The sequence below is a fragment of the Bufo gargarizans genome, chromosome 6, assembly GCF_014858855.1.
Source record: "Bufo gargarizans isolate SCDJY-AF-19 chromosome 6, ASM1485885v1, whole genome shotgun sequence".
NCBI lineage: Eukaryota > Metazoa > Chordata > Amphibia > Anura > Bufonidae > Bufo > Bufo gargarizans.
The window spans coordinates 374,505,000-374,516,244 of NC_058085.1; the positions used below are offsets into that span (position 1 = coordinate 374,505,000).

Below are 11,245 nucleotides of genomic sequence, written 5' to 3' on the forward strand. Positions count from 1 at the left end.
CGTGAAAAACGCAGAATATAGAGCATGCTGCGATTTTCATGCAACGCACAAGTGATGCGTGAAAATCACTGCTCATGTGCACAGCCCCATAGAATTTAATGAGTCCGGATTATGTGCGGGTGCAATGCGTTCACGTCACGCATTGCACCCGCGTGGAATACTCGCTCGTGTGAAAGGGGCCTTACTCATGTCTCCAGGACCTCTAACGTGCTGCACCTGTACTCTGAACACACTTCATTACTCGAACATCTAATATTCACACTTTCTATTGCAACCCTTGATTTTTACAGATTTCCTGTTAATTCCTCTTCTAACCCCAGCTATTGTACCCCCTGCTCGCCATTTTCCAATGTGCTCCACTTGTACATCTCAAAGATCTTTTACACCTGTATTACCTGTTAATTGTATAGTGCAAGTTGTTACAGACACAGCAATACCAAATGTGTGAAGGGGATTTTATTTTTGCATTTTTTTTTACTTGGAGATACTAAAAGAGGACCTCTCCCCGCTCCTGACATGCCCATTTTAATAGCTTCATACATTCCCCATGTAATAACGATTCTGGGTCATCTATTCTTATGGCTCTATGTTGTGCCATTCCTCTATTATTTCTTTATTTCTACTAGAAGTTATGAATGAATTGCGAGCAGTCGGCAGTAAGGGTACAGAGGGGTGTTAACCAGATGGGGGGGGGGGGGGGGTGTACCTGCACAGACACACTCTATCCAATCAGTGCTGCCATTTTCAGACTGTGCAGGGACACACACCCAACTTGTTAACCCCCCCCCCCTTACTGCCGACTGCTAGCAATTCATTCATAACTTCTAGTAGGAATAATAGAGGAATGGTATAACACAGAGCCATAAGAATAGATGCTCCAGAATTGTTATTACGTGAGGAATGTATGAAGCTATTAAAACAGGAAAGTCAGGAGCGGGGGGAGGTCCTCTTTAACAAAACATTATTTCATCCTTATTTTTACCATTTATTAGTCCCACATGGTATTTTTGTACACAATTTTTTTCTTTTTTGATTATTTTTATATATGCTCGTTGTGACATGATTTGTGGACCGCGCCGTTATTGTGCACTCTGCATTGTTGGGATGTTTCTATTCCCTTCAATAGTATACAGCAATATTATTTTTAATACATTTGTGATTTTGTATGAATAAAATTATGCGATATTGTTATTTTTTGGCTCGCTCTCTTTCTTTTTGTGGCTTCTGCTGATCCGTGCTGTTACAGCAGGAGCCATGTTGTCATATCAGAGCCAAGCTCCTGCTCTCTGCTGCATGGGAGACCCAGGCAGAGCTTAACCCAGGCCACTTTAAAAAGGTGTCGGCCTAGAATAAGCATTAATGACTGCTGTAAAAACATTTATTGGCAGTCATTAAGGGGTTAGACATCAAATATGAAAATTGTTCTGTGTAAAGTCAGCTTAAAGGGCCCTTTATATGGGCTGAGAATCCGAGAGATTGTCCCTAACAAACGTTCATACGAATGCTCGTTAGCAATTATCTGGCAATGTAAAGGTGCCGCCAATTACCCGATAAACGCGCAAAACGCTTGTTCGTCGGTAACGGAATAGTTTGTGTAGGCACCTAAATCATCGTTTGCTGGCAGCAGATAGTGCCGTGTAAACACACTCTGCTGCCGGCAAAAAGCTAGTCAGTATAGGGATGAGCGATGCATTCGTGATCACTGCTCCCCATACTGCGGAGGAGTGCGCTGCATGTAAATTGGTCTTCCCCACTGACACGCAGGCGACTGTCGGGAAAGAACGATTGCTTCCCAACAATCACCTGCTGCATTGTCCCGTCTAAAGGGACCTTTAGGGCCTATTTACACGGCCGTATATTTCTGTCCACATCTGTTCCGCAATTTTCATTTTAATGGGGGCGCGAAAGAGATGGACAGCACACTGTGTGCAGTCTGCATCTGTACTTCTGTTCCATAACCCCGCAGAAAATATAGAATGTGTCCTATTCTTGTCTGTAATTGCGTTGCATTTCTACACAGGAGAAAGATGATCCGATCCGCAAAATGCGTCCAGTATCCGTGTATTGAGAATCTGCAATTTGCAGACTGCAAAAATGGATACAGTAGTGTGAATGAGCCCATCAGCTTAGTCTGCAGTTTGACGCCAAAGCTAGGTACAGAGGAAATACTGAGTCGCTACTTTTTCAACACACTCCTGGCTTTGGCTTCAAAAACTGCATTTAAGAACCTGGATGTGGAAATCCAGCTATAGACAAATAACCAAACTACTTTCCAAGAGGCAGCAAGTGAACTAATTAAGGATCTGGGAGCCCAGTATCACCGTGTCACAGAGGACATCATGGCTTTACGACGGGATTAGCGTCCCACAAGACATACAGCCCATACTGTCAGCAGGGAATTAAAATTTAAGGGCACGTTAAGCCACATTTTGACATAATTATGTATCGTTGGCTGCACATGGCTCAGCTGGACAACATACATGAAATAACCAGAGACTTAATACACAAATAAATGTGTCGATCATCCTCGCCTTCCAATTACTGCAGCAGGCTGCCATGTTAGCGAGGCGTCCCGGCTTCACCGTCTGCTACATAGAGTTGTGGCAGGGTCATACCAGCTCAGAAAAATAATTATCCATAGAAAAATCAGTAAAATCAGCCGTTACTAAATTATCTGTTCCTGGGAAAGTTGGATGATTGATTTGATTTAGGCCTCATGCACACGACTGTATGTATTTTGCAGTCCGTAAAAAATATGGATGACGTCCATGTGCATTCCATATTTTGTGGAACAGAACAGCCGACCCCCAATAGAATAGTCCTATCCTTGTCCATACTGCGGACATTAATAGGACATGTTCTGCCTTTTTGTGGAACGGACATACGGGCATGGAATGCACACGGAGTAACTTCCGTTTTTTTGGGCAGACTCATTGAAATGAATGGTTCCGTATACAGGCCGCAGAAAAAATAAAAAAATTAATGTGGAACAGACACGGAAAGAAAATACATTTGTGTGCATGAGGCCTAAACCTTTTTGGCAGGCAGAGGGGATTATCTCCAAAGAATGCCCTAACGCTCTGGCGCTAACCCAAATTCCCACCACACTTTAACAGACACTTATAGGCACAACTAATCTTAGCTGCTAAAGCTATGATCCCTCTATACTGGAGGAACACTGCCGCTCTATCTATCTCCCACTGGATACAGAAAGTGGCCCAAATCTCTCGAATGGAGGACACCCACTTTCTAGATCTCTGAGCCCCCAAGAAAAGTAAAACAGACCTGGGACCCTTGGTTACAGTTTATGGACAATCCTGAGACCACCTCGGTCATACAGAACATCCCAGGGACCAGACTCTGCTAAACCTTGTTAAGCCCCTTATAATATTTTATAAGCCAACAGCTTATAATATCTTGTACGACTCTGGGCATATAGGCCTTGGGATCACACTATATTTTCCTACTGTTCACCTAATCCCCATTAGTGTTTGGGTGTTCATAACTACATTAAAGGGGCATTCCCATCTCAGACAATGGGTGCATATCGCTAGGATACGCCCCGATTGTCTGTGTGGGACCCACACCTACAACGAGAACGAAGCGGGGAGCGCTGTGGCTGGAGGACTCTGGATTTCCTGGGGTCCGTCCACATGCGGACGTCTGAATGGAGCCTTACAGGGGGGGTGATCAATGACAGAGGTGATCAGGGAGTCTATATGGGTGATCACCCCTCTGTCATTGATCACCCCCCTGTAAGGCTCCATTCAGACGTCCGCATGTGTTTTGCGGATCCGATCCATGTATCAGTGGATCCGTAAAAATCATACGGACCTCTGAATGGAGCCTTACAGGGGGGTGATCAATGACAGGGGGGTGATCAGGTAGTCTATATGGGGTGATCAGTGGTTCATAAGGGGTTAATAAGTGACAGGGGGGGGGGTGTAGTGTAGTGTTTTCTGGTACTTTGCACAGCTACCTGTGTACTCTGGTGGTCGATCCAAACAAAAGGGACACCAGAGGACCAGGTAGCAGGTATATTAGACGCTGTTATCAAAACAGCGTCTAATATACCTGTTAGGGGTTAAAAAAATCACATCTCCAGCCTGCCAGCGAGCGATCGCCGCTGGCAGGCTGGAGATCCACTCGCTTACCTTCCATTCCTGTGAGCGCGCGCGCCTGTGTGCGCGCGTTCACAGGAAATCTCGCGACTCGCGAGATGACGCATATATGCGTGACTGTGCACAGCGCTGCCGCCTCCGGACCGCACATCTGCGTTAGGCGGTCCGGAGGCGGTTAAATATCGCTCATGCACCCCGCTGTGATTAAATCGCAGCACGGCCAGGCTGAAGGAAACGCCCATTAAGAAACCCTGGCGTCTCCTCCTCCCTGTACCGATGCTCGGTATTAGCATACTGAGCCTGAAAAATACAAGAAGGCACAGCGGGGCGTAGGAGCGATAAAAAAAAAAAAAAAAAAAAAACACATTCAGGGTGCCAGCATCAGCGGGGGGTACTCCGCAAGTAAAAGGTATTTATCTACAATAAAATAAAAGTGAAAGGTCCTCTTTAAGCAGTTTTTTCTTAACTTATACGATTGCCAGAAATATGAATGTATTGTTCCTTAAAATCAATAAATGCAATGAAAGCTGGATGATGACGAGATACAAGTCGCTATAAGGGGACATGCATCCAGCTTTCCCAGTGTCCTGAAGGCAAAGATGCCAAAATAGGTAGCGATGAATACCCTGCACATACTGCGTGAGATTACAGAGGCAGTGAGGGGGAATTTGAATGGAGTCGTGTCTATGCACGCGCCCATCTCTGTCAGTCCCATATGTGACCACAGGGAGGAGGAACAGGGGAGCTCAGGACCCCCATTCTAGTATTTGGTGGGAGTTCCAATGGTAAGGACCACATCGATAATACAGTTATTACCCATCTCAACCACTTTAGGCCGCTTCTACACAGTCAGTGTTCGAACAGTTATTTCCATCAGTGATTCTGAGCCAAAAACAGGTGCAAATCCTTCCCCTCTACCTGATCTCTGCGTCGCCTCCACTCCTGGTTTTGGCGCACAATCACTGATGGAAATCACTGACAAAACGCTGATTGTGTGAAAGTTGACTAAAAGCTCATGCACACTAACGTTTTTTTTCCAGTGTACGTTCCATTTTTTGTGGCCCGTATGCAGTACCATTGACTTCAATGGGTCCACTTAAAAAACGGAATATACACCGTGTCCCTATGGCTGTTCGACAAAAAAAAAAATAACGTCCTATTACTGTTCGCATCACGGACAAGGATAGGACTGTTCTATTAGAGGCCGACCATTCCATTCCGCTAAACAAGGAATGCACATGGCCTGTATCTGTGTTTGGTGGATCCGCAATTTGCAGACCCAACAGTTGTGTGAATGAGCCCTTAAAAAAAAGGTATAACCAATAAACGAGAGCAGGCAGAAAGGCTGAATGTAATATTATTTATTATCTATCCACAAAACAGGTGATGAATATCATTATAAATACTGCTTTGGTCACTGGGACCCCGGGCGATCCTGTGCAGTCCACATCACCTCTACCAACACTAGCATTACATTCAGAGACTCAGGGACACCTGTAGATAGGGAATCGGGATAACCCCTTTGAGCAGCGTCGACTGGGCTGTCTAGGGCCCACCAGTTAAAAAAAAATAATTGTGGACCCACCATCCAAATAGTATCTGCTCATACAGCAGCAGAGAGCATGACGCTGCAAGATGATTATGGGGTCTCTCCAGCCTGTTTGAGAAGGCAGGTCTGTGGGAAAGGAAGACACCGACTGTCCTGCCTTTGTACCCATAAGTCATCTCGGCCACATGAACTAGTCTATAATAATAAAACTGGGGAGTCGCTTAAAGGGGTTCTGCAGTTTGTTTTAATTGATGATCTTTCCCCTCCGATCAGCTGTTTGAGAAGGCAGCGGCGCTCCAACACCACCGTGGCCTTCTCACTGTTTAGTGACGTCCCGACTAGTATCAACTGGCCTGGGCGGGGATAAGCTCCATTCAAGTAAACAGAGCTTAGCCGCGCCCAGGCCATTGATACTAGTCGTGACGTCACTGGGCCAGCGGTAAACAGTGAGAAGGCCGCGGCGCTGCCTTCTCAAACAGCTGATCGGCGGGGGTCCCAGGTGTCGAACCCCGGCCGGTCAGATGCTGATGATCTATCAAGAGGATAGATAATCAGTTAAAACAAACTGTACAACCCCTTTAAATATTCCACCCAGTTTTTTTTTTATATGTATTTAGGCTAGTTGAGGTGCTGTACATTGCCTATCAATATGTAGTGCACTAAGTCTACTGTATTATGTGCCACCTGAGCAATGGGTGGAAGACATGGGGCCCACCTTGCTCAGGGGCCTACTGGAGAATTCACCTATGGGCCAGTCCAAAGCTGCCTTTCAGTAAAATATAAAATCGATATTTAAAAAAATAAAATAAAATTATACTAAATAGTGAGATTGAGATTTTGTGTGGGTTCCACAACTAGCAGTCAGTGAATGAATGGCAGGTTATAACTGCGCCCATGTAGGCTCACACCTCCTGTACATGGATCAGCACGTATATCACTAGAAGACATGGTTTTCTCTTGGCTCAGTGAGTAAGAGAAGCATGGCAGAGTCCTGAGGCCACATGGCAGACTTCCAGTACTGATCCAGGCCAGCAAATGTGTCAGAGCAGCGATGTTTACGGGTGACTGTCACAACAGAGGCCTCCTCCACCACAGAGCAGGTCAGGGGCTATGGGGGGACTAAACAATGTACAAGTAATCATCGCTTCTTGTAATCCGGCCATTAAAGGGGTTCTCCGAGAATAAGGACAAGTGCCCGCAGCCTGCCTCACTAAGCTGAAGAGTCATACTTACCTGCTCCCCACTGCTTTGGTCCTACGCGCTGCATCAGGTGCGTCCATGTTGCGGTCCCCGGACTGTTTACATCCGGCAATGCAAGGGCATGATCTCATGCTCCACTGCATCCAACGACTGGCTTCAGCAGTGATTAGGCCACAAGCAGTGTGTCTTTTCTCAGTGGATGTGTCCTTTCTGCTGCCGCTCTACCCCTCACAGATCAGGGGGTGTGTCTTTTCTACCGCAGGTACATCCCTGAAACTGTGAAAGATTCTAACAGTAGACATGGGTGGTAGCAGGATGGAACTGAGCATCTGCGACCACCTTAGTAAATGGACATGCACTTTACTATACAGATTAAACACTAGAGGGTGCCTTTACAACGTAGTGAAGAGAATATCTTAAAACTGGAGCATTTTTGTAACAGAAAATGTATTGCAAAAATAAAAGGTGGCGCAACCCCTTCAAGGCCAGGTTTACATACCACAGCCCCTGCATGTGGCAGAAACCCCATGCATTTGGGGCCACACAATTCTGAGGGTAATGCCTCAGTTACATCCGTAAATTTGTGTGGCCACTGGCTTCCGTGGGCAGACAGAGTTTCAGCCACAGTATGTAAAGCTAGCCATATGCTGCAGAGCTCTAGGAGTACACCCGCGCCCCTGGGGTTATGTTCACAACTGCATCTATAAAACTGCTTAGAATTTACCCTCTCTCCTCATACTGATCATAAACTGATCAATTGCATTCCATTCATAAAGCCTCATAAAACACAACCGTGACCTTACTGTGTCCACAAACCACCGATCCGCAAAATACCAACACCTTCCGTGTGCAATCTGCATTTTTTCACTCCCATTACTAGAAATGACTATTCATATCTGCAATACGGAGAAGAACAGGGCAGGTTTTATCATTTGTGGAACAGACACACGGATGGTCAGGGTTTTTTGCAGACCCATAGAAATGAACGGGTCCATGTGCAGCCTGCAAAAAATATGGAGCGGACATGGATGGAGAATACGGTCGCGTGCACGAGTCCTAACAGGCTTTGCAACACACGGCTGAGTCCATCATAGTAACAGGTACAGGCACGAATACCAGGGCATCACCTTAGTGAAGTACTACTTCTAGGCATTGTTCACTAGCACGTGCAGAGGGCACTGCGCCAGCACTGGTAAATGTGCCACATACATGATGGAAACCAGTACAGAGAGCAGAGACTATCAGCCCTATCATAGACATCGAAAAGATACGATGAGAGAGGCGCTGCGATTACCAGCATGTGCGCAGCCTGCTGGACAGGAAGTACGCGGTGGGGCTTGTAGTCTGCAGGGTGCAGAGTGACACTGGAGATGCTGGGGCTCGTAGTCTGCAAGGCGCAGAGGCCGGGGCTCGTAGTCTGCAAGGCGCAGAGGCCGGGGCTCGTAGTCTGCAAGGCGCAGAGGCCGGGGCTCGTAGTCTGCAAGGCGCAGAGGCCGGGGCTCGTAGTCTGCAAGGCGCAGAGGCCGGGGCTCGTAGTCTGCAAGGCGCAGAGGCCGGGGCTCGTAGTCTGCAAGGTGCACATTTTACCTCCTTACACAGGACATGCTGGGGCTTGCAGATGTTGAGGTTCCTACTCTGTAGGGTGCAGATTTTACCACCTCACATAGGATATGATGGGGCTTGTAGTCTGTAGGGTCTAGATTTTTGCAACCTGCTGCTCTCAGGCGGTTTTAAAACTACACCGCCCAGCATCCACAAGCTATCAGGGCATAATGGGAGTTGTAGTTTCTCAGAAGCTGGGGTGCAGCAGGTCCTCATCCTATGCAGATATACATTACAAACCACCTGAGAGGTCTTTATCAGCACCGTCACGTCCTTCCAAACAGGAGAATGGGGGCAGTTGGTCGCTCACAGAGCTTCCTGATGACTTATCAAAATCCGAGCAAAAGAAAAGCGGTCGTTGCCTATAGCAACCAATCCAGTCATCACAGAATTTTTCATTGTTTGCTGGAAATGTTTGCTGGAATCCAAATGGTTGCTAAGGCAACTTAGACTGGTTTTATAATATAACTCCGCTCCAATTACTGGGGGTCATTCAGTAAAACTGGCGTGCCAGTGGAGCGCTGCGGGCACCGGTCTCCCCAGCAATGGTGCTCAACTGAACGTACAGGGGGTAATGATAAATACAACATGGCTGCGTACATAATCTCCATTGTGACTTTACTAATGACATGCTGGGGGTCGTAGTCATAAAAGAGATGCAAAACAAAAGACACATTACTGGCATTGCATGTCTGATACCTGCTGGGCCTTGTAGTACTACCCCTGCCGAGCTCCCTGGTATAGAGAGTACAGCTGATGTATACAACAGGACATGATAACTCAGTGACACACCCCCCAATAACACGCAGCACGGAACATGGATTCAGAAGCAATGCACTGACAGCGACCATGAAGTACCTCACGGTAACACCCCCCGGTCCTCTCAAGCACCGAACAACCAACCGCTCGTCACCTACCTCACTCGGTCACTGATTCTCCCCCGACTCTGTTTTTGTTTTGATCTTTTTTTCTAACCTACCTCACAAACGTCTGCCCAGTAACAGCATCACGTGTTGGGGCGGAGCCAAGATCTATTGGTCCAAGCTGGAAGGTGTGCGGTGGAATCCACCAATGAGCTGTCGGAAGGTGATATGGGCAGGACGAAGGCGGTGGCTGTTGTTGAGGTGAGGTAAGAAAGGGCGGGATGTGTGACTGCAGAGGGAGGTGCCGCCATCTTGTGTCACACACGACGCCTCCCACCGAGCCGAGCCTCTGGTTGTTGTTTACACGTGTAATGTGTCTCTTGCACCGGAAGACAGTTTTTTTTGTTTTTGTTTTTAGGAACGGCAATTTACTCTTTATTAGTGGCGACATCATAATGGCATTCCCGAAATTTCCATTCATGAGAAGATTTGTAGAAAATATGCCAAAATATGGTACCAAAGTGTAAAAAAATGACTTATAAGGTAAAGTTTATTCTGTCAAATATTTCCACAGTAAAAAAAATAAAAATTACCGAAGATTGTGAGGTTGACATGCCTGTATGTGAGGGCGCTTTTCAGTTTTGTGATAAAAAATAAAAAAAAAGATTTTTTGCCTTGATTAATTCTTGTCTTAACTACCGCAACGCATTACAAATCGGTGTCCCTCTCACTAAACTCTCCCCCCTTTAGTCCGTCCTAAATGCTGCAGCCAGGCTCATCTAGCCATCCAACCGCTACATGGATGCTACTAGCCTGTGCCCGTCACTTCACTGGTTGCCCATCCACCACAGAATACAGTTCAGATTTCTCACCCTCACCCAAAGCTTTCCACAGTGCTGCACCTCCATACATCTCCTCCCTAATCTCCGTCTACCACCCTACTCCTGCTCTCCACAGTGCTGCACCTCCATACATCTCCTCCTTCATCTCCATCTACCACCCTACTCCTGCTCTCCACAGTGCTGCACCTCCATACATCTCCTCCCTCATCTCCGTCTACCACCCTACTCGTGCTCTCCACAGTGCTGCACCTCCATACATCTCCTCCCTCATCTCCATCTACCACCCTACTCCTGCTCTCCACAGTGCTGCACCTCCATACATCTCCTCCCCCATCTCCGTCTACCACCCTACTCGTGCTCTCCACAGTGCTGCACCTCCATACATCTCCTCCCTCATCTCCGTCTACCACCCTACTCGTGCTCTCCACAGTGCTGCACCTCCATACATCTCCTCCCTAATCTCCATCTACCACCCTACTCCTGCTCTCCACAGTGCTGCACCTCCATACATCTCCTCCCTCATCTCCGTCTACCACCCTACTCGTGCTCTCCACAGTGCTGCACCTCCATACATCTCCTCCCTCATCTCCGTCTACCACCCTACTCGTGCTCTCCACAGTGCTGCACCTCCATACATCTCCTCCCTAATCTCCATCTACCACCCTACTCCTGCTCTCCACAGTGCTGCACCTCCATACATCTCCTCCCTCATCTCCGTCTACCACCCTACTCGTGCTCTCCACAGTGCTGCACCTCCATACATCTCCTCCCTCATCTCCGTCTACCACCCTACTCGTGCTCTCCACAGTGCTGCACCTCCATACATCTCCTCCCTCATCTCCATCTACCACCCTACTCCTGCTCTCCACAGTGCTGCACCTCCATACATCTCCTCCCTAATCTCCATCTACCACCCTACTCGTGCTCTCCACAGTGCTGCACCTCCATACATCTCCTCCCTCATCTCCATCTACCACCCTACTCGTGCTCTGCACAGTGCTGCCCCTCCATACATCTCCTCCCTCATCTCCATCTACCACCCTACTCGTGCTCTGCACAGTGCTGCAC

At 47.5% G+C, this 11,245-nt stretch overlaps 1 protein-coding gene across 2 annotated transcripts in view; it reads right to left on the reverse strand.

Annotated features, from left to right (window-relative positions):
• The window catches only part of PDCD4 (programmed cell death 4), a 30,894-nt gene extending 21,421 nt beyond the window's left edge, over positions 1 to 9,473 (reverse strand). The window contains exon 1 of one of the 2 annotated variants that reach the window (XM_044298091.1): positions 9,452 to 9,473. The gene's annotated coding sequence lies outside the window, so the exon portion shown is untranslated. Of the gene's footprint in view, positions 1 to 9,389 lie in introns of both variants that reach the window. The other variant, XM_044298090.1, reaches the window with a different exon arrangement.
• Between the last annotated feature and the right edge of the window lie 1,772 nt (positions 9,474 to 11,245).